We start from the raw sequence: 21,366 nt of genomic DNA on the forward strand, positions 1-21,366 counted from the left end.
AGGTCGCGGTTATAGTATGTCAGCACGAAGCGCGCTCTCATGACATCCTTCATTTGATCCCAAGTTGTGATTGGTGGTTCACCTCTTGCTTCTCGACGCTCAATGACTTGCTCCCACCAAATAAGGACATAGTCTTGGAACTCAAGGGATGCCATGGCGATCCTCTTCTCTTCCTCATAATTGTGCAAACAAAAGATCTTGTCAACCTTTAATGCCCATGAAAGATACTCTTCGGGATTGCTTCCGAAAAACTTGGGCATGGTGAATTTGAGTTTGTCGTAGCGTTCCTCTTCATTGTGTTGGGGTCGAGGGTGATGACGTCCTTGACGTGGATGATTGTCGCCCTCAACTTGCTCTTGATGTGGAGGATTCCCATTGTCTAGTTGCTCTTGGCGAACTTGTGGTTCTTGTCGAGCTTGTGGAGCTTGTCGGTGAAATCGTGTTTGATAGTTCCTCTCTTGAACTTCGTCGCGAAGTGCTTCTTCTTGCTCGCGATTGTGTCGGTTGCATGCGACTACGACACAACTTGTGTCTCAGAGGGCACATTGCGCCTCAAGTGCTTGAGCTTCTCACCGTTGTTGTTGTTGTTGTTGACAGAGAGCTTCGGTGTCTTGCTCGTCTTGGTGCTGGCGTGCTCGCTCTTCCTCTTGTTGGCGTTGGCGTTGCCTTTCTTGTGCTTGCGCAAAGGTAGCTTGATTTTGGTGATGTCGATGTTCTTGTGCTAGAAGTTGCTCTTGAGGATCGGTGTCGTGTAGAGGATTGAGGTTTACTTGACGGTCTTGGCGCACAGCTCAACAAAGAGTGTTTGACGTCGGTGTACTTGAGCCAGAGATGGAGTCATCGGAATGTCGACTCGAGCGGCTCCGTCTTGAGTATGACGAAGTGGTAGAAGAGCGGTTGACCAACAAGGCACGAATCTCGTCCATTCTTGCATTGCTCTCTTGTTTTTGTTCGTCAAGCTTGTTGTCAAAGTAGTATCTTGTATGTTGCTCGGAATGTCGCAAGTCGGTGGCGAGACTGTCAATGCGGTCGCTCAATGCTTATTGTTCTTGATGCAATGCTCTTTGTGCGCCGAAGAGGTGGTTCTTGGTGACGTAGGTGTTCGGGTCCTCGTCTTGCTCGATGAAGAGTGGGTTGGTAAAGTAGTTGGCCAATCCATCATTTCAAGTAAATGTGTGAGTAGAAGAAAGGAAGAACAATACCAAATGTACCTTAACCGATGTTGAGAATGGATCAAAGATCACTCAATGATGTAACAAGGAAATAACACAATTGGTATCGTATCTCGTCAATCTCCCACACCTACACAAATAAAGCCTTTGGTGTAGTTTGGTTAGGATGGTAGCATAGAATTTGATGCGAATGTTAGCGAGACTCAATAATGTTGAAAAAGATTCACAAATTTGCAAATGCAACAAGTAGACCAATAGCAAGATATGGTACACGGAAACACACACACACACACACACGAATAGATAGATGGGGTCATGCAACCAAGGAATGAGCCAAAATGTGGAATCCACGAAAATGCTCTTATTGCACAACGCTAGAGAGACGCTAGCTTGATTGCACAATAGGCGGATACGAGACTTGTGCACGACCTACTAAGCAAAAATGGAAAACTGGGTAGTTACTTTTTGGTGTTCCATGGTACGCCATGAAATCCCCCTCTATTTTTTTGAAAAGGTACTATTAGGAATAGTTCACGTTGCTTTCCCTAATGTGTTAGTCCAACCTAATTACAAGAATAAGCGAGGAAGTTCGGAAATGGTAGAAAAACAACAATTAAATAACAAACCACATGAAGTTCATCATTGATAAATTAATAAGTCCAAACGAAATATGAGAACAAAGGTGAAATCAATAAAAACCGTTGAAGTTCAAATTTAAAAAATTGAGTAGCTCAAAGTCCATAAAAAATCACAGTTTAATACTATGACTATTACTTACTTCCTAGCAGAAAAACTGAATTGCAAAATTTATGCATGCACCAACAACTCAATATGCTCATTCAATTGTGCAAAATTTTCTCGCATCGCATCTATCATGTATATTAGCTACAGAACAATCAAATGTACAAAAGAAAACTACTCTTATATGTGCTCGACACAATATTTTTTGGGGGATAATAGCAACACAATCAACTTGTGGAAGTTCATAAAAAAGGGAAAACTAGTTTAGGAACCAAACCCAAGATCTACATCCTCAAAGAATTAAAAAATGAGATTACTCTAGCTACTAAATGAACAAATCAAGAAGTTCAAATTAATGACCCAGAAGTTGAAATTGAAATAATGGGGGAGTTCGATGTTTATATACCAAGAAGAGAACAAACCTAACTAGAAAAATGTAAACTCTAGAAGTTTAAATTTAACAAATTGCAGAATTTACAAATAGAGAAAAATGAGATACACATATATTGTAAAAAACAAAGAAGGTCAAATTAAAATAACAGAGCTTTTGAACGGATTTTCTCCTCTCTTTTTTAAATCTAGAAGTTCAAATTGAAATAACAAAGCGGTTCGATGTATATAAAAAAAGGAAGATCTATCCATTAATAAATTACTAAAGGAAATAAAAACAGGAAGTCCAAATTAAAAAATGAAGCAGTCCGGCGTTTAAAAAAACTCAGATTTTTCTCGTTCCAAAAAATAAAATCATGAAGTTCAAAATAAATAACGGAGTAGTTCCATGTATACAAAAAAACTCAAATTCTTCCTGTTTCTAGGAAAACTAAAAGTATGAAGTTCATTTCAAAAAATTGTTTGTACTTGTTTAAAAAGAATATAACAAAGAGGTGCAAATTAAAATAATACAGAAGTTCGAAGTTTATAAATACTCAGATTTTTTGTCGTTACTAAAAATAAAATGAAGAAGTTCAAATTAAAATAAAAGGAACAACTAAAAAAAGTTTAAAAAGGAATTTCTTGTTTTTCAATAAACTATATGTTCAAACTAAAATAACGAAGTGGTTCGATATTTATTAGAAAAATCTAGGATTTTACCTTTTTAAGAAAGTCAAATATCCGTTATCATTAAAGTATCAACCATGAAGTTCAAAATGAAAAAAAAAGACAGATTCGATGTTTATTTTAAAATCGAACACAATTCGTTACTCAAAAATAAAAATATGTGAAGTTGAAATTAAAATAACACAGAAGTTCAAAGTATTGAAAGCTAGGATTTAGAAGCTCAAAAAACAAAAACAAAAAACAATGTTGTTTTGGGCATTTCTCCCCCATACTAAAGATTAAAACCAAGAAGTTCAATTTAGTAAAATGGAGTAGTTCAATGTATGTAAAAAAAACTCATGTTTTCTCGTTATTAGAGAATAAAACCAAGAAGTTCAATTGGAAAAAGCGGAGCAGTTTGATATATATTTGAAAAATCGGATTTTTCTAGTTACTAAAGAATAAAACCAATAAGTTCAATTTCAAAATAACGAAGAAGTTCGATGTTTCTAAAAAACCGCCAATTTTCACATTTTTAAAAATACACAACCAAGTTCAAAATAAAAAAGGTAGAGTGGTTCAATGTCTATAAAAAACTCAGATATTTTCACGTAACTGTGAGAAGTTCAGATTGATAACTGCCAGAAGTTCACGTACTACACGGTGTGCATTTTGTATAAAAAAGAATGGAAAAGCAAAGGCTAAAAGTTTTGTTGCTAGAAGTTCAAGTGCTCGGCCCAAGAAAGTTCAAAAATTCTTGTGAGAGAGGTTGAACAAAAATACGTGACAGAAGTCCAAGGTGAAAACAACGGGAAGTTCAACTACTACACGGAATGCGTTTCAAATAAGAATATAAGAATAGCAAACAAAAAGCTTAAAAGGTTTGTTACAAGAAGTTCACGTGCTCCACCTAGCATAGTTCAAAATTCATTTGCGAGACGTCCGTCGTTCATTTACATGTTAAAAAAAGGCAAAAAACAATGTTGTTTTGCCATTTTAAAAACTGCTCTAAAACGGCAACGAATTTGTAACACCTGTCTACATGAAAAACTTGTTGATATCCATAAGCTTTCCAACGGTATATTATGTGCTACATTTTGATCAACGGTTTAAAATTTTCATGTATTCAAAAAATTCTTTTGAACCATCGCGGGTATGAAATATTGATCAACACGGGAAAGTTGCGTGTTTTCAACACCTTTCCATCGGTATATCATTTGCTCAATTCCGGTAAGTGGGTTGTGAGTTACGGGCAAAATAACATGTCAAAAATAGAGTGAAGTTCAAACAGACATGCCCCGGAAGTTCAACTACTTCACGCAGTGCATTTCCTTTCGCGATGAAGGCAGAAATCATGATCTCCTCTTTTCTAAATTACTTTAAAACGGCTAGGAATTAGAGAAAACTTTATATACGAAAAAGTTTCGCATTTCCGATAGCTATCCAATGGTATATCATTTGCCCCATTCCGACAAAGTTTACAAAAATTACAGCCAAATAACATTTTAAACTTTTTTCAAAATTTACTTAAAACCGTAAGGAATTGGGCGAAACATTGTATACCAAAAAGTTTTGCATTCTTCATGCTTTTCAAAGCCGTATCATTTGCTGCATTCTGAGGGACGGTTAAACAATTAACTCAAAAATATGAACTCGGCGGAACTTGGACCGTTTTCTAAATTACTCTTAAACCGTTCAAAATTAGAAAAAAAACTTTGTACATGAAAAAGATGCGCATTTTCATAAGCTTTCAAAGGCCATATCATTTGCCCCAATTGGATTAGCCGCTTAGAAATGGCATTGAAAATATGAACTCGGCTGTTCGGTTTGCGAAATTCTAGGATTTTTCAAATTACTCTTTAACCATAGGGAACTAAAGAAAACTTTCTACATGTGGAAGGAGCGGATTTGCGGCAGCTTTCCAATGCCATATTATTTGCCTCATTTCGATATATGGTTTAGAAATGGGATCGAAAATACGATTCATGTTTTTCCTATGAAGAAAAAATGGTTTTCAAAACTGCTCTTAAACAGCTTAAATTTTGCCAAAAAATTAACTTGAGTCATGATACTCGTGTCCATAGCTTTCCAATGGTATATCGCAAGCTCGTTTGGGTAATGTTTGCGGAAGTTCAACCTAGCACTGGGGAAGTTCAACTACTACCGCTGGCACAGGTCAGGTAGTTATCATAATATTATTCTCATCTCGTGATCAGAATATGTAGCGACCCGACCTCAGACGGTCAAGTCTCTGTGCTTAAGTGTCATCCCTGGATCGGTATGCTGACACACACACAACTCGAGGATTTATAACAGAGGTAAATCACATGTATAAAGTAACGTAAAATAATATTACCTCAATCGAAATAGCGGAAGTAACAACAAGGTTGTGGATTCCCATCAACACCAACGGCAAAGTTGAGTGTAGAAATCGTAACCCTAACATATCACTTACTTGTCGTAAGATTCCGGCAACATGAGACGTTGCAGCCATAAAGGGTCAATACATTGAATGTACTGGCAATTTCACACTGTAGAGCAATACTGAATAATGGCTATCACTACATGCATATTTGGCTGGTGGAGGCTCTATGGTTATAATGTTTTTGCGAAAAGCCAATTTTTCCCTACAACAAAGGAATAGATTTTTATTTAACTATCATGGTGGTTGAAACATTATTGAGAAGGTTCCTCCAACTCAATACCAATTAAAGTAGTCATTAACATCCCAACAAATTAATTTAGAGTGATGAGATCCATATGATATTCCAAGAACCAGATACTCAAGATGTCCATAACCGGGGACACGGCTAACCATGATTAGTTTATACACTCTGCAGAGGTTTGCGCACTTTTCCCCACAAGACTCGATCTCCTCCGTTTGATTTCTCGCACTACATGGTGTTTGAGAAACGGATGACCGAGACACAGTCTTTCAGAGGCATTAACTCTTTACTCTGGGTAGACAGTTACACCTACTTTCCCTCTACATCTGCTAGCCTACCACTGAAAGAGGTCACGCAACATACTCAACTATGCCAGAGCCCATAATGGCTTGTGACTGCACACGAAAGTTTCTAGCATGAATAATCTTATGATCCCTTTGAGCCTGGGTGGCGGACCGTAGGATGATCACACAGGTACTCTGGGATATCCTAGGACAACACTGGACTCTCCAGGTGCCCACAAGCAATCCACCCAGATGTGTATTAAAGTTGCCACCTTAAGTTGAACCATTAATTAACAAACTCACATCTGTCATGAATACTCTCAAACCCAAACCACGTCCACGAGCATAGCATGGCAATATAAGCATAACGTAGAAGTAACTCCCAGGGTTTGATAATAAAAGGGCAATAGGTTCTACCTCATCATCTACTTCCCAAACCCACATGTTAAGAGATCCTACTCATGCAATGTGTGAGGGTTGAAGCTAATGCATAAAAACTAGGTAATAAAAGGGTATGATCAAAGTGTTACTTGCCTTGCTGGCGATCCGCAAAACCTAGAGACTCTTAGTAGCACGCTTCGCACTCCGAGAATTCTATCGCAAACAAACAATAGCATACATAAGCACTCAAACAAAGATGCACGGGTAAAACTCAAATAAGAAAATCTAACCAGAAAGTTCAACTGAAGAACTCCGGTTTGCAAAAAGAATCAAATCAAACGGAGCAACGAAACTCAAACTACGAAAGAAACAAGATCCGTTTACTAATCTGGACTAAAGTCAAATTTTACAGTACCAAAATCTTATTCAAGTTGGTTAAACATAAAGAGGGCTTCGAGACGAAGACTTAGGCGCTTGTTTCACCTGATTTGGATAAACGAGCGAAAAGATAAACTAAAACGAAGATTAGGGCAGAAATCACGATCGAAAATAATCACGGAAAAAACCCTGGAAAAAACGAGACGAAGAGGCTAACGAACGAATGTTCGCTGTCTGCGGCTAACTGACGTATAGCGTTCGTTAAAACGAACGTACGGACAAACGTCCGCTAAAAAAAATAAACCGACGGAAAACCGAACGAACCGATCTAAAAAAATGAACGGTTAAGCAAAAAAAAAACGACGAATGGTGGCGGCGGCGACGGCTACCTCCGGCGAGGCTCCGGCGGGGCGGTGCGGCTTGAGGGGCTCCGGCGGCGGCGAGGGGCGACGGCGGCGGCGCGGGACGGGAGGCGGCGGCGACCTGCGGGGCGGCGGCGGCTTGCGGCGGCGGGGCGCGCAGGCGGCGGCGGCGTCGGGTGGCGGGGTGGTGGGTGGCAGAGAGGGGCGGCGGCGGCGGGGTACTTATAGGGGGGTCGGGGCGAGGCCGATTTGGGGGAGGGGGCGGCGCGGCGGCGTGGCTCGGGCGGACTCCGGCGAATCCGTCCCGCGCACGGGAGGGGAGGCGGTGGCGCTAGGCGGGCCGGCCTACTCGGCTGGGCTTCGGCCCAGTCGGGCGGGAAACTTTTTTTAACAGATTTCGCTGGAAAAATCCTAGAAAATAAAATAAAAATCTAAAAATACCAAAACAAATTTTCACCGTCTAAGTAGAATATTTAGAACAAAGTGAACATTTTCTTGGCCCTAAAATGCAATTTTGAAAAATGCATATTTTTCTAATTCAAATAAAATTGCAATAAAATTCAAATAAAATTATTTATTTGATTTAAACCTTTTTCCTCTAATATTTCATTTATGTTGGAGAAGTCATATTATCTCCTCTCATATATTTTAATATGAAATATTTTCGTTAGAAAAATAATTAAAACCAAAGTGATCCTTGTTTCGATATTTGATAAAATTCAAATATGAAAAACGTGAAATCCCCAACTCTCTCCGTGGGTCCTTAAGTTGCTTAGAATTTCGAGGATCGCGAAATGAAATGCGATAAAATATGATATGCATGAATGACCTATGTATAACATTTCAAATTGAAAATTTGGGATGTTACTATATATATATGTGTGTGTGTGCGCGCGCGCGCGTGTGTATGTATGTATGTATAGGCTGGGAGTAACAGAATATGAAAATTCAAAAACCATATCTTCTAGAGATTTGGATGAACCACCTTTATATCTTTTCCTTTGTTGATGTTGAATGCTTAAGATCTATCCCCTTGGCCTTGTAATTTGGGTGCTTGTGTGTGAATCTCGTCCAATAGAGTGTTCCTCTTGTGTTCTTTGTGCTCTTCCACAAATCCAACTCCATTTCTGGAAGATTGGGGAAACTAGGGTTTGGCCCTATATCAAGTGGTCACCGGCTGGAGGGACGAGTGTATGCATGAGGATGTGGGGGTCATCGCGACAGACGTGATAGCGGTCCATGGGAAGATAGTGTTGATGGCACCAAGGCTTTTGTGTCGATGATGGCGGGGCCGAGTGTTTTCAGAGTCGTTGCAATGGTTGAGGTAGTCGGGTCATCTCCAGCGTGTCCGCGTAATCACCTCGGTTTGTTTGTTGTTGTGAAGTTGGAGTTGCGGTGAGGAGGTTGCGGTGGCGACGATGATGGGAAACATGTGGACTGTCGATGGTCTTCTGTGGCGCCAACCTTGCATGGTTCTCCTCCATAGCTCTTCGGTAGTCGAAGATGCGTTGTCCTCGTCACTGGTGGCTGGGTTCGGGCTCAGGTCTTCATGTGACTCCTTACGGTCTCTATGGTGTCTACGATGAAGTTGGAGTCTCTTCCTTGGGGATTAGATATGGCGATGATGCCTGCTTAGGGACAAGTGATGATGATGCCGCATGTGTGTTATCGCAGCAAGGCTCTCTTGGGAGAGGTGTGTGTGGTTCTCTATGTGTATCACTCAGCCATTGTGGCGGTTTTTACCCGGTTTGTCATTCACTAACAGGGTGATTCTCTTCTACTTACTTGATGGACGGGCCAAATGGGTATATAGCCTAGTGGTTGCAACGACCTTAGTAGCACCCCAGGTCATCGGTTCGGCTTTCGGTGGGAGCGGATATAAACAGATCTAGGCAAAAAATTCCGATAAAAGGACCATGAGAGAATTCCTTATTTGACAAAATGTGGTTCCCTATTTGGCCCTGAAGAAAATTTTCTTCCCTATTTGATATCTGCTCTAAATTTCTTTCCCAATATGACACTCTAGTGCATTTTGTTTACTAACGGTGTTAAAGACAGATGTGAAAAGACCTTTTTACCCCTGGTGCATAAGGTGACCAAAAATCTGTACATGACAATATCTACAGTTATGTTTCATATTTGGTCATGTTAAATGATCAATTGAGACCCCATAATTTGGTCAATGGACTGATTTCAATCCAAAAAATTTGTGTTGGTGCTCGTACGAGACAGCCGTCGGTGTTGGTGTTGAGCGGATGGTGGTTGAATGTACTGTGCTCCGAGGACTCTGACGCCACCGAATACCTCCGCGAGATGCGAGTGATGGATGGGTGTGGACGTTCGTCAACAGGAACTGCTCCGTACTTCTACATCTGCAAGGTTAGTTAGCTACATGATCAAATACGTAGACTGGTGCACGTATGTAATCAGCCAGTATATGTGTGTGCGAGCATGCATGTATGCATGGTACATGAAGCAACCGGGCAATCAAGTGTATGCATGCACGTAGGTATAACTCTAAATGTACGTGTAACTTGCACTAAAAAATGCAACTGGAAGCTTTCTCAAAGCGACAAGCATAAAAACACGTCAAACAACAGAGACGAGAGGGTGGTTAGATCGGGATCGGGATATTTTCTTTGTTCAATGTGGGCTAGCGACTAGCATAGGGGTATTTTGGTCCATCCAATTTTTTTGACGGAACAGTGTAACGAAACCAACGGCGATATCATGTAAGGAAAGAAATTTAGACTACATGTCAAATAGGGAATAAAAGTTTCTTCAGGGTTAAATAAAGAACCACATTTTAAGGTAATATTAAATAAGGAATTTTCTCAAGGACCATAGGGGAGTTGCTTTACAGTGAATAGTAAAAAAAAGTTGTGCTATGAGAACTTGCGGCCTGGTGTAGGTCACGTTTTCTGAGCATGTGGCTAATGGAATTTTGTTTCCGTCTAAGAATATCCATAGTGAGAGTAACATAGATAACACCTAAGCAAAGAGGATGATGTGGTAGCTAATTAATGAGGAGAGAGACAAATTGAGTTAACATAGGTAGTTACTCACATCTCACATAATGAGTAACATCACACATATCGAGACAAAATAAGTCTACAACCTAATAAGTGAAATGTTGCATGACGACACACATATGTTCCCACTATAGAGGGGTAGTTCTATGTCTAAGAGCATCTCTAGCCGCCCCCCGCACGGGCTAGAAAAAGCGCAGCTTGGGGGCGAACCGGCGACATTTTCACCGTAGGGGCGATCGGGTTCCCAGTCGCCGCCCCTAGGTCGCCCCCAGACGTCCTTTTTTAAACATTTTTAAAAAACATTCGGCAAACATGATATAGATTCGGCAAACACGACATAGATTAGGCGTTCCATGGTTTTTTTACATATAGAAAACATAAAATCTACTAAAAACAAAGGACCGCCCCTACAGGCCGAAGAACTGGCAGAACGCGGCGTAGTCACCGTCATCGCCGCCGTCGTCGTCCTCCTTCTCCTTCTTCACACAGTCATCCCTGCTGGACCCCTGCCCAGGGTCGCCCTGGCGGACAGGTTTGGCCGGCGGCGGCGCGTCGTCCTCGTCGCTGTCCTCAAGCATGATCACGCCTCCCTCCTCGCGTCCATGCCGGCGCACGGTGATCTCCTCCAGAGTGCGGCGCTGGCGGCGCTCCATCTCCAGCCGGGCCCAATCCTCCCACGCCCACTTCATGGCGGCCTCGTCGTCGAGCGCGTCATCGAGCTCGCTCTTCACGGTGGCGATCCCCGGCTCCGTCTTCGGCTTGACGAGGCAGGGGGAGCCGAGGAGGAGGCACGGCCGCCTCGTTGCTGGCGATGCGGGCGCTGCGGGTGCGCCGGCCGAGCGGCGTTTCCACGGGCTCGGCCTTGACGCTGACGAGTGCCGGCGACCTGGAGGAGTGGGAGGAGGATCGGGAGAAGGAGGAGGAGGACCCACCCAGCATTCTCCTTGGCAGCCACGCGCCGCCACTCCGGTGGGGGGCCGGAGCAGCCAGGTACTCGAGCGGCGGACTGTTGCCGCCCTCGAGGTACTCGAGGACGGTGTGGAGCGTGCGGCCGGGGGTGCCCCACCACAGGAGGTGGTCGTCGCTGTTGTTGCGCCCCCGCACCACCGACGCGTTGTTGATGGAGGCGAGCCGCTCCGCCTGCCGGCATTCGAAATATGCCGCCCACGCCTCGTGGTTGCCAGCGTCGTACTCCGGGAGGGCCCGATCCTCCTCCGACAGGGAGGCCCGCACACGGTCGATCTCGACGTGGAAGTAGGCGGGGTGTTCGACGTCGGGGAGAGGGGGGACGGGAACGCCCCCGGTGCTGAACCTCCACCGCCCGGCGCGCGCATGTCGGGGGGCGCCGGGTAGTTCGCCTCGTGGAGGAGGTGGGCTTCCCACTCGTGCAGTGAGCGGCGGCCGAAGCCGTTGGTCGCCGCCGCGTTGCCGGGGAACCGTTCACCCATCTGTTGTGCGTGCACGCGGTGGCTAGATGGGGAGGAAGGAGAGGGCGTCGGCGGCGAGAGAGTGGGGCTGCGGGCGGGTGCTTCCACCGACGAGGGAGGGGGCGGCTTTTATAGCGGTGGGCGGCACCGTGTGTACGCGTGGTAGGAGGGGGCACGTCGCCGCACTGCGCCGCCCGTGATGAATTAATGGAAGGCTGACCGGCGACATCATTGGCATTGATTCCCCGCGGGAAACCGAGGCGATGAGGACGACGAGATGCGGGGGTCGCTGACTTGGCGGGCCCGCCATTCTTTCGCTCCAAAAATGATTGTTCCGGCGCCTCCGAGCGCCCCCAGGGCGCCGGGTTTGGCTTGGGTCCGCCGGCGCTAATTTCGGTCCTAACCGGCGAAAAATGGGCTCCTGGACCATTTTTTGATGCCGGCGCTAAAAAATGACCGTCGAAGCCTGTTGGGGGCACGGCTAAAGATGCTATAAGAAAACATGATGCCCCAAACCTCGTTTGCTGAGCCAAGTTGCTAGAAAAACAAGGTGCACAGAAATCTGCAAGAATACGCGGCCTCAGCGGCCAGGTCAGCAACTTTCCCGTTCCCTCTCTCGCTTGGACCTGGAGCCAACACCAAGACATGAGGGAGGTGCTCGAACCTGAATGAACCGGGTCGGAATGGATAAAATCGATGGAGTTTAACCAATGGCAAATGGATCCAGTGTGAGGGGGGGGCCTTTGTTGGTGACAAATCCACAACACGTAGCTCCAAACTCAGGGAATAACCATCTACCTTGATCTCAGTTTTCAACTGCAGCTATGGCTCATCGATGGTGGATTTTTTTTCCAAATGGCAGTTATCCTGCATTCATTAAGAAGAAAAGAGTTGTTCAGTTAATTTGAGAAAACCGAACGAAAACTAGATTGCCTAGTTAATTATGAAGAACCGGACGAAAACCATCACAACTGTTGAGCGGCACTTCGCCTCCTAGCCTCCTAGCCTCCCCACCCGCCGCAGGCCACTCCGGCCGCGGCGGCCACAAGCCGGCCGGATTGGCCATCATCCTTCCGCCGATCATCACGACTACGGCATTCTTCCTTTGTTCGCCTTTCACCACATCTCAAGATGTCTCTTGCGGATCTGGATTTCGATAAAGGTCAGGATTTTGCGGCTACCATCTGGCGCAAATGGGGAGTTCCAATCAATTATGAAGAAGGTAAGGACATGGAGGAATTTCCCATGGTTGTGGAATTCACTAGGTCTCGGCTCAGATTGACGGAGTCATCAGAGAGTACGATACTCCTCTCCTGTTTTGGAGGTCGTGCCTCCATGTTCAAGGTGAAACATTTGCAAAACAAGTCTTTCAAGTTCTCGATTTCATCTAAGGAAGTGGGTTTCTCTATCATTCAACAAGGTAACATTGCACTACCTCTGCTCTGGGGTAGTGGTGGCCCAAATTCTAATTGGGAATTGGAACAATATCTCAAAGAAAAAGAGGATGCATGGACTCATGTTTTCAAAAGACATCCAAGGAGTTCTTATTTGAAGCTCTCAGATCACCTGGCATTTTCATTGAATCTCCCTCACATGATCAAGCATCAGATGTTCATACTTGAAATTCAAAGCAGGCTCCATCATCGGGTCATAATGGTGGTATTGATGGTACGTCAAATGTGGCCATTATTAGGTCCAAGGAGGGATCACAGCAATTTCAAAATCCTTCACGAGCCCAATTCTGTGTCTGGTGCCTCACGCATGGCCATCTTAGGCCCAGCTGCTCTAATCGGATCAAATGCAGATCATGCAAAAAGTGGGGGCACATTGCACGTGACTGCTATTCTGAAGCCCAGCCCGACTACTCATGTGAGCCCACGCCACGCCCACCCCCGGCTTCACCTATTCCGAGATATACTTCCACTGTTCCCGCGATTGAGATGGCAAGGGATGTCAATCAGCTGACCGGTCATAATTCCACCACTCCCCCCCCCCCCCGCTACTTACCAGAGTTGGCAGCCCCCATTGCGCCGGCGCCTCGCCTTCCATTGCTCAACGCTTACTCGCTGCAGCATCTCGCTCTCCCGTCCCACAATCCAATCCGCCTCCTATTGTCTCCCACAACAGCTCTCACTCCGCTCACGGTGCGGCGACAATGTCCACCTTCCCATTTGACCCTGCTCCTTTTCTCCCTCCCAACCATGTCGGAGTGGCGGTTGCAGGCAGGCCGGCGAGGGTTCGCGTTGTGACTGCAGCTCCGCCTCAGGCCCACGAAGATTGGGCGATCGTCTCGATTGTCCCCATGCCAGATCTGCCTATGGAGTTCAATACCATCCGAGAGGTACTCACCGATTTCTTTACTGATCGTCAGTTGGGGTTTTCTGAAATCGTTCCATGCCCATTCGGCCAAGCCTATGTCAAGATGCATAGTGTTTTTGATCGGGATGAACTGGTTGCTAGCAGTCCACACCAGTTTACTGATGTGCATGTCATAGTGGAGAAGCATAACAGAGGTCTGAACTGGAGAAGATTAGAGCTTACTAGAGAAGCTTGGATTTTACTTTGTGGTTTTCCATTTGATAGAAGGAATATTCAGGAAATCAATAATGTTGTTAGTAAATTTGGCAAGTTTGTCATGTGGGATCGAGTTCGAAGTTCGAGAGCTAATCTGATGGTGAAGGTTAAGGTGGAAGAACTTAGGGATATTCCTGCTAGCATTGTATTTGGGGATGCTGACCATACTGATTCTCTTACTGTCCCAGTGGTCATTCTTCAACATCAAGTTCTCGGTGCTGAACCTCCTGATGAGGATTCAATTAATCCCAATGGTAACCCTCACCCTATACCACAACAGGCTAATTTCCACCCAAATCAGCACAATCACTTCTTGGGACCTCTCCTTCAGCATGAAGATCCTGCTCAGATCAATCCACAGCAGGCAAATCCTATTAATCTGAATCTGGCACTCAACAATGGTATGGAGAATGACCCGGAGGATATGGAGGAGGAACATGATCAGGATCTGCCAGGCTAGGGTCATTGGGCTTTGCCACAGAACAATCTCATTGACCAAGAGCTCCATCAGGGTGAATTCATGCAATTGGATGATCTCATGGCACCAATGGAAGAGGGAGAAATTCCTGCTATTATTGGTGAAGAGGATAGTAACATCACTATTTCACTGGGATACCCTGACAGTGATAACTCTGTTTCCTCTGCTACTGGTCCTTTGGCGCCAATGGTAGGTGATATTCCTGATTTGAATGTGGTTATTGGGCCCATACTGGAAGGCCCAGCTCTGGAGGCCCATGGACCTCCACTGATGCATGTACCTACTCAGCCTGCTATTCAGGAAGGCCCAGATGATGTCATGCCACATGACAACCTGCTTATTGTGGATCACAGCTTGGGGCTTCTTCCCCAACAGATTTTTCATCCTTATCCTGACATCTCATTGGATCCTATGCAGCTTGAGGCTATTGCTAATGCATCAGATAACAAGTCTCCTCCTATGGTTCCTAATAGTGTTATTCAGACAGACATGATCACTGATGGACCTGCTGTACAATCTGCACTGCTTATTCAGCATGAGGCATCGCCTGTAGACGCTATTCAGCCAGTTGTGAATGATGCTACTGCTGCAGTTGAGGAACAAGTCTCTGATTTGTCAGCACCTCCTGGATTCCCACACCCCGCATATCTCAATGAACCTCACACCATTCCTGTGGCAGAACAATTTCCAGCTCAACTACCAGAACAGCAACAGATTCAACTTCAGCACCATTCTCTGTAACAGAGGAAGAGCATTTTTTGGGATTGAGGGTGCCAGTATTTGGAATGAGCACTTTGCTCCAAAGCCAGATAGCAAAGAGGTGATTCTTGTTCCTATTGACTGGGCCAACTTCCTTTCTGTGGTTTTACTCACTCCAGATAAATTTGCATGGGCTAAATGTTTCATTCATTCACAAGTCTGGGAAATTATCACTAAAGGTTCTACTTGCCCTCATTCATTACCATTTGTTATTCCTCATTCATGCCCTACTGAGAATGCTCTTGATTCTCTCACTCAGCAAGTGCCTGTCAAGGGAGATCTGGAGGTCAGCTCTCCACTCCCTGCCGCCTCCTCTGATTCAGCTACTGCCTCATCTACTTCTGCTCTCCAGAGAAATAAAAAGAGGAAGGACAAAGCTCCTCTGGTTGAGACTGAGGTAAGAAGAAGCTGCAGACTCGAGCAATTAGCTAAGGGTTTTAAGAAAAGTACATGTACAAACAGAAGCTGTATCACATGTCACCCATTACCCCCTCTTATTCCTGCAAAAGTAGTAAAAAAATCTTAATACTACCTTTTGCAAGGTCAATGAGATGGATACCACGGAGGAACAGCTGCAGTCCAAAATCAAGAAGAGCAAGAGCTCCATGCACGCTAAGGAGAAGACCAAGAAGCCAGAGTCTGCCAGGGATATCTCCATCACTACCTAGTGATAGCTGCAACAGATTGTTTCCCTATGTTTTGCTCAGTTGTTATTAGCTTCAGTCTGAAACCAGAACTTGTTATTATGGGTGTAAGCTTTGTGACTTTTATGCTGTACTGGACTGCTGGGCACATGTTCTATATTTGCTTTATAATATGGATACCTTACCTATGGAGCATCTCCACCTCCTTTAGTCTCTTCCCCATGGGATGCATGAATCCACAGGAACAACAATTTTTCCATCTTCATTTGCTATGTCAAAAGAATGGTCTTGAACTGGAACATTAGGGGTATTAATGATCCCAAGAAATGGTCAGCAATTCATAATAAGATTGAAGAGTCCCAGTGCACCATCCTATGTTTACAAGAAACTAAAAGAGAGCACTTCGATAGTTCTTACATCAGAAATTTCTGCCCAAGAAGATTGAACAAATTTGAATTCCTCCCATCTGTGGGAGCTGCTGGTGGTATTCTTGTGGTTTGGAATGACCATGTTCTTAAGGGAAAGCTTTTTCACAGTAATGCATTTGCTCTCACTGTGCAGTTTACCTCTGCTCATTCAGGGGAAATATGGGCCTTATCTAACATCTATGGGCCATGCCAGTTACAGGAAAGATTAGAATTTTGAGAATGGTTCAGAGATTTTCATGTCACAAACTGCCCTAATTGGCTGATAACTGGAGACTTTAACTATATCAGATACCCACAGGATAGAAACAGAGATGGGGGCAGTATTTCTGATATGCTTGCCTTCAATGAGGCTATTAATCATTAGGCACTGGTCGAAATCCCACTTAAAGGCAGGAACTTCACATGGAGTAATATGCAAGAGGCCCCCCTTCTTGAGAAACTGGACTGGTGTTTCACATCTGAAGCATGGACCTTAGCTTACCCTTCAACATTTGCCCATCCACTTGCCAGAACAACCTCTGACCATATCCCTATTTTGATTAAGATTGGCACAGCTATCCCTAAAACAAAGGTCTTCAGGTTTGAAAACCACTGGCTGCTCCACCATGATTTCAAAGACCTAGTCTCTAGGATTTGGACACAAGAAGTAATAGAGAAAGATAGTGCCAAAAGGATTGCAGTTAAACTCAAAAGATTAAGGAAAGGGATCAAAATTTGGGCTAAGAACAAATCTGACCTCAAGAAGATCATTGAGAATTCAAACTTCATGATCCTTTGCTATGATGCCATTGAAGAGTTCAGATCCCTGAGTACCATTGAAGCCAATGGAAGAGATATTGTCAAAGCACATCTTGCCAAGATCCTTGAACATCAGAGAATTTATTGGAAACAAAGAGCCACCATTAGGCAAATTCAAGTGGGTGAAGCCAACACTAAATACTTTCAGGCAAAAGCAACAGTTAAATTCAGACACAATAGTATTGCTATGCTTAAAGATGAAGCTGGTAATGAGCATCATGACCATAATGCAAAAGCAGCAATTCTTTTTAGAGCTTTCAAAGATAGATTGGGCACCTCAGTTGCTGCACAGAACCCACTTCTCCTTCATCATCTTTTGCAGCATCATGAAGATCTTCACACCCTTGAAAACCCTTTCACAAAAGAGGAGATAGACAAAGTGGTCAAGGAAATGCCCAATGACAAGTCTCCTGGCCCAGATGGCTTTAATGTTGCCTTCATCAAACACTGTTGGGATATTATTGCTGAGGATTTCTATACACTCATTCAGGAGTTCTATAATGGCATTGTCAACCTTCAGAGCATCAACTTTGATTTGTCACACTGATTCCCAAATCAAATGATGCATGCACCCCAGCTGCTTTTAGACCTATTTCTCTCTTGAACTGCACCTTGAAGATTATCACCAAGCTTCTGGCTAACAGGTTGCAAAAGATCATCCTCAAATTTATCCATAGAAATCAATATGGTTTCCTGAATATAGGTGCATTCAAGACTGTCTTGCATGGGGATATGAGTACATCCACCAATGCCATCACTCAAAAAAGGAAATTATTTTACTGAAATTAGATTTTGAGAAAGCATTTGACATGCTCAACCATTCCACTCTCATTGATTTACTCAAAGCTAAAGGGTTTGGAGATAGGTGGATCAATTGGATTAAGATGATTTATGGCACTAGATACTCATCAGTCCTTCTCAATGGTATTCCTGGCAAACAATTCCTCTGCAAAAAAGGGGTCAGACAAGGAGATCCTCTCTCCCCTTTGATATTTGTCCTGGCCGCAGATTTATTGCAAACTATGATGAATGAAGCTATGCAAAATTCCCTGATCAGCTCACCACTTCAGCACACCTCATGCCCTGACTACCCCATCATTCAGTATGCTGATGATACCATTTTGGTGGTCAATGCTGAGGCTCAGCAACTCACTCACATTAAAAGCCTCCTGCTTCATTTTGCTGCTTATACTGGGCTCAAAGTAAATTACTCCAAATCATCCATGATCTCCATTAACACTCCTGAGGATAAGATGATCCAACTTTCACAACTTATGGGATGTAACATAGGCACCTTGCCTCGCACATATCTTGGACTTCCTCTCAGCATCACCAAACCCAGAGTTATTGATTATTTGCCAATGTTGAAGAAGACTGAAACCAGGTTATTGAGCTGCTCCACTCTGCTTTCTTCTGGGGATAAACTTACTCTGCTCAAATCAGTCTTCACAAGCATGCCCACATTCTTTATGTGCACACTCCCACTGCCAAAAACTGTGATCAAGCAAATCAACATCTACCTCAAGCAGTGTTTCTGGAGGAAATTTGGCACACTAGACTCAGGCCCTCCTCTGATTTCTTGGGAGAAGGTGTGTAAGCCCAAAAAATTTGGAGGACTAGGTGTTCTTGACATTGCCACACATAATCAAGCACTGTTGATGAAATTCATCCACAAGTTCCTCAACAAAGCAGACATCCCTTGGGTGCAGATTATTTGGGAGACCTACTACCAATCCTCATTGCCTGGAGAGCGTGTAGTTGGGTCATTTTGGTGGAAAGAGATTTGTAAACTTCTGCCCACTTATAAGATGCATGCCATCTGTAAGGCAGGATTGGGGGATACTGCACTTTTTGGACGGATAATTGGTCGGGAGAGCCTCTTTCGCACACCTACCCTGAGCTCTTCTCATTTGCTATGGAAAACAGTATTTCTTTACACCAAGTAATGGAACATCAAGACATCAGTCAACTCTTTCATCGACCACTATCTCTCCAAGCATACCAGCAACTCAACACTTTGTCCCAAACACTCACTACAAGAGGGGCTCCTGCTGCCCAAGATAGCTGGATCTATACCTGGAACTGTAGTCAGTATTCCTCCATGAAGATGTATTTTGCTCTTAAACAAACAGCGATACACCATCACATCTTCAAGCATATCTGGAACTCCTCATGCAGGCTTCGGCACAAGATTTTCTTTTGGATGCTATATCAGGATAGAGTAAACACTAGGAATTTGCTTCATCGCAAAAACATATATCTGCCAGATTACAATTATGCTCTTTGCTCGCACCACACTGAGGAGACTGCCATGCATCTTTTCTGGGACTGCCCATTTGCCATGGCATGTTGGGATCTTATTATTCCAGGAAAACAGAGAGGTGTTTCTGCTCATGATGAAATCACATTGGCAATGAGCACTCTTCCTGCTGAGATTGCATTTGACATCATCATCATGGGATGCTGGGGTATATGGTCGGTCAGGAATGATAAAATCTTTCGATCTGCACCTCCTCATCGCAATACTTGGAAGTTCTATCTTAAGGAGGGTTTATGGGCATCTGAACTTCGCGCTAAAGCTATCAAGGCTGTCAAGATCAGGACCTGGGTTAATCACATGTTAGGACCAGATTAATATGTTTTTTATGTTTCCTAGAGAAGGCATAGGTTGATGTGTACTTGTGACTTTGTTCTTACTTTTATTTATAATATAATTACCGTAGAACGATTGTTCTACGGTCTCGGCTCAAAAAAGAACTGTTGAGCGGCACACATAAGAAACCCACGCACTCCACAACAAAGAGGGCCCCAGTGAGACAGCACCCAGGCGTCATCGTCATCACTTCTCCTCTAGAGGCGTCATCACCCTCCCTACACTCAGAGCAAACGACTCCAACTCCGCCGCTGGCAATCGTCGACTTGACCTACACCGTAGCGGACGTGAGAAGCTGCATGAAGATATGCACCAAAACTCAGCCACATGTGACCAGGCAGCATAGCTTCGACTCTGACGGAGACCTCTGAAGGACAAAACCAGGTACGACTGGCGCCACGGGAGATCGCCGAACGGGCCAGACAAGACAAACTCCAATGCACTCTCTTGTTTCTACGGTGCTTATGTATGACACTGTTAAATCAAGATTTCTACATAGAATGTTGTTCATTGCTAAAAACAGCACGGAAGAACCAAGTAAAAACACAGCAAATGATAGTTTTACACAAACAATTCCCACTGCTTAGAGCATTTCTAACAGATCCTGTATATCAGCGACCCTTATATCATAGATAAGGGCCGAGAAATAAGAGGTTTGAGGGACGAAATCGGCTGTGGCCGAACAGAGCCCGTATTTGAAACCGTAAATTTTGAAAGAAAGCATTCCCGGGCAAAATGAAGAACACATACTATATTCATAGTTTGATCATCGCTACATTTTGAAAGTTATTTTACATTGCGATGCCGCCCTACCCTATACTAGGAAAAATCTCCGGGTGCGGCGACGACGCTGCAGCGGCGGTGGTGCTCACTCGTCGTCGGAGGAGGAGACAAGATCGATGTACTTCTTGTCTTGCTCCTCCTGCTCGTGGCGCCATGCAGCCTGTTTGGCATCGGACTCGCGCGCCGCGGCGAGCGCCTGCTCGAAGAGGAGGTCACAGAGCTCCTCCTCCCGCCAGCGACACGCGTCCTCCTCCTCCTGCTCGCGCGCAGTGCGCTCGGCGAGCGCCGCTTCAAAGGCGTCCGCGTCAGGCCCGACGAGGTAGTCCTCCGGGCCAATGACGCCACGGCCGCGCGGGCGCCCCTCCCCCGGCTCGATCTTGACGACACGGAGTGGAGGAAGCTCGTCGGGCTCCCTCTTCACCGGAAGCAGCGGCGCCCCCGAAGAGCTCCCCGCGTCGAAGCGTCGCGCATGGCGGCGGTCATACTCCTTCGTCTCGCGGCAGAGGAGGGACGCCGGCACCGGGAGCCCGTAGTTGGTGTAGCATTTGGCCGAGCGCTTGCGCGCCGCATCGGCACCGGGCGCCCATAGTTGGTGTAGCATTTGGCCGAGCGCTTGCGCGCCGGCCAGAGCTCCACATCGTCGCAGATCCGGTGGGCAGGGGCGGTGGATTTAGCTCACCGGCGGCAAGAAAATAGGGGAGGGGATTGGGAAATCCAGGCGGCGGGGGATAGGGTTTCGCCCCATTTACTCGCGCAAACCTGTAGATA

This window comes from Triticum aestivum, chromosome 2D (assembly GCF_018294505.1).
Source record: "Triticum aestivum cultivar Chinese Spring chromosome 2D, IWGSC CS RefSeq v2.1, whole genome shotgun sequence".
In the NCBI taxonomy this organism is placed as follows: domain Eukaryota; kingdom Viridiplantae; phylum Streptophyta; class Magnoliopsida; order Poales; family Poaceae; genus Triticum; species Triticum aestivum.